The sequence below is a fragment of the Apium graveolens genome, chromosome 11, assembly GCF_009905375.1.
Source record: "Apium graveolens cultivar Ventura chromosome 11, ASM990537v1, whole genome shotgun sequence".
NCBI classification, from domain to species: domain Eukaryota; kingdom Viridiplantae; phylum Streptophyta; class Magnoliopsida; order Apiales; family Apiaceae; genus Apium; species Apium graveolens.
This window is the reverse complement of record NC_133657.1, coordinates 61,387,096-61,389,803: the sequence shown is the minus strand read 5'-3', so window position 1 is coordinate 61,389,803 and position 2,708 is coordinate 61,387,096.

The following is a 2,708-nucleotide window of genomic DNA, read 5'->3' as shown; positions in this document are numbered from 1 at the left end:
TTAGAACAGTTTTAGGAAATTAGGGTTTTTCTCTGAAAATTATATAATTATCTGTCTGTAATTGATTTTGATACGAAATAAAATACGGTAAAGGGCTATTTATAATTACGGAAAATTAGTATCCCGTTGGATCATTCCGGATATAAAACGGTACGTTTATTTGTAAAAACTGATCCAAACGGTATCGGTTTTCGGGATAATTATCCAAATCAGTACAATTTGTACTGCGGTCTTGGTCTCAGCGCCTGGTTATACGTATTACGAAGTGATAATTGTGATAGTTTAATAAAAAGCTCCCGTTTATCGAAAATACGGGTTTTATTGATTTACCGAAACGAATATTGTATCAAAAATGTTGCGCCGGGACCCGCGCAGGACAAACCGTACGCCGGATCGAAAAAGTCGAAACATGGAAAATGCTCGGAATATTACAATTAGGTTAGGAAGGAGTTCTCGAAAGAGTTTCGGGTTCCAAAAACGTAACAACGGTTGACGTCGGTTGGTTCCCGTTTTTATTAAATAGATTTTAATTACCCGGAAAAAGATTTTAGAAATTTCAGATGATTCTTATAAATCCATAAACCAACATAAAAATAATTAGGAAGATATGAGAATTATCTATATTTTATTTTGGACATATAAAAATTAAAATATTCAATTAATATTATTTTTGAATAACCAAGTACAGATAACACTTTAACAATTAACTCACAGAATAGATACTGGATACACATAATAATTATATAATAGCAAAAATAATTACACGATATATGCCGGATATTACATCCTTCCCCCTTTAAAAGGATCCTGTCCTCAGAATCTCCTAAGAAAACAAATGAGGGTACTTTTCTCTCATATCACTTTCTAACTCCCAGGTTGACTCTTCAACCTTTGGGTTTCTCCATAATACTCTTACTAACTTTACCACTTTATTTCTCAATACTTTCTCTCTCTCTCTCTCTCTTCTAGAACTTCTACCGGGCTCTCTATATATGACAAATCTGCTTGAAGCTCTATTAGCTCATATTCTATTACATGCCTGGAGTCTGGATTATATTTCTTAAGCATTGATATGTGAAAAACATTGTGAATGTGCTGCATGTGCGGAGGTAATGCTAATTCGTAAGCTACTTTGCCAATACGCTTTAGGATTTCAAAAGGTCCGACATATCTTGGGTTTAGCTTCCCTTTCTTCCCAAACCTCGTTAGTCCTTTCCACGGTGATACTTTCAATAATACCAAGCTTCCTTCTTTAAATTCCATGTCTTTTCTTGACTGGTCTGCATATTTCCTTTGACGATCTTGTGCGGCTATTAATCTTTTCTGGATAATTTCAACAACTTCCTTTGTCTGCTGTACCAATTCGGGTCCGAGTATTTTGCGTTCTCCTACTTCATCCCAATATACTGGAGATCTACATTTGCGTCCATAAAGGGCTTCATAAGGTGGCATCCCAATGCTGACGTGATAACTGTTGTTATAAGCAAACTCTACCAGGGGTAAATGCTCGTCCCAACTTCCTTTGAAATCAATAGCACAAACACGTAGCATGTCCTCGATTGTCTGGATCGTTCTTTTACTTTGGCCATCCGTTTGGGGGTGATAGGCCGTACTCATATTCAATCTTGTTCCCAAACATTCTTGAAAACTCTTCCAGAATCTTGAATTAAACCTTGGATCTCTATCAGATACGATAGACACTGGAACTCCATGACGAACTACGATCTCTTTCAAGTACATATGAACTAACTTGTCGAGCGAAAATCTTTCATTTATAGGCAGAAAATGAGCTGACTTGGTAAGTCTATCTACTATAACCCAAATGGCATCATGATTAGCCCTTGTCCTTGGTAATCAAACTATGAAATCCATGGTAATATGTTCCCACTTCCACTCTGGAATCTCCAATGGTTGTAGCAATCCGCTTGGTCTCTGATGCTCTGCTTTAACTCTCTGACAGGTATAGCATTTGCTAACCCATTCCGCAATTTCCCTCTTCATATCTGGCCACCAATAATTCTTCTTTAAATCTCTGTACATTTTGGTACTTCCTGGATGGATGGAATATCTTGAACTATGTGCCTCTTGTAAAATTTCATTTTTCAGCTCCGTTACTGGTGGAATCCAAATTCTTGAAGAAAACCTAAGAATACCTTGATCATCTTGTTGCGTGCATAATTCCTCACCTACCAAACTATTTATATCTTGATCCATTACCTCTTTCTCGCATTTCTTTATTTTCTCCAATAACTCCGGTTGGAAAATCATACTGTACACTTTTGCTTCCTCAGGCTTGTAAATTCTAATCTTCAATTCCAATTTTTGAAATTCTTTATATATCTCTTCAGGTACTGTTAGGAATATGTGTATTACTTTGATGATAAGTTAAGCAAAACACTTAAGTAGAAATCTAGTGTTTGTAGCCTCAACGGATAAGACCATCTTGGCTATCCGTTGAAGGAGTAGCTTTATTTAGCAATAAGTTTAGTATTGTAGCACATTTCACTCTCTAGTTTCAAGCTGTAATTCTTAGATGTTGTTAGGAAATAATCAGTCATGTTGAATACTAATGGATGTACAAATAGGAGGGCTAATTGTAAATATTTCATGCCTTGTAATTTTGTATAAGTGAAGAAGTGTCAACGGATATTGAAGACCTTCAACAGATAAGAAACAAAGATTCAACGGATGTCTCTAATGCTTCAACG